The 432-nt window shown below is 45.6% G+C and overlaps 1 protein-coding gene across 1 annotated transcript in view; it reads left to right on the top strand.

The window, feature by feature from the left end:
• The window catches only part of UTRN (utrophin), a 344,112-nt gene extending 343,911 nt beyond the window's left edge, over positions 1–201 (top strand). Inside the window, exon 76 of the transcript XR_004749455.1 lies at positions 191–201. The gene's annotated coding sequence lies outside the window, so the exon portion shown is untranslated. The remainder of the gene's footprint in view (positions 1–190) is intronic.
• The last annotated feature ends 231 nt before the right edge of the window (positions 202–432 follow it).

The following is a 432-nucleotide window of genomic DNA, read 5'->3' on the forward strand; positions in this document are numbered from 1 at the left end:
ATACAGTGTCTGAGGGACAGACTTTTCAAAGGCGGAGTTTTTATCAGGACTGCAGACAGCAGACACATGCCAGCTGCCAGTCTGGGCTCTTCACTTGTGGACTCTTAAGAACTTGCCACCGGTGGCTGCCGACTTCCTATAGCCCAAGGACCTGAGAGCCCTGGGCTTCATAACAGTGAATTAATTTGAGATATGTACTTCTCAACTACAGAACTTTACATGGAAGTAAAAAAAAAAAAAAAAAAAGGGCCTAGAGCTACAGTGGTAAGATGACTTAATTGGCACTATAGGCCCCAGAGCCTAAAGCTGTGACTCTCAAAGACTCTGTGCAAGTAACACCAAACAGCCAACAGAAGCTAAAGGCAGCATCACCTTTCTGCGTGGTTTCTCAAACAACTCAGCTACGAAAGCACTCAGAAAGGTGGCATCTCA

Source organism: Oxyura jamaicensis, chromosome 3, assembly GCF_011077185.1.
Source record: "Oxyura jamaicensis isolate SHBP4307 breed ruddy duck chromosome 3, BPBGC_Ojam_1.0, whole genome shotgun sequence".
NCBI lineage: Eukaryota > Metazoa > Chordata > Aves > Anseriformes > Anatidae > Oxyura > Oxyura jamaicensis.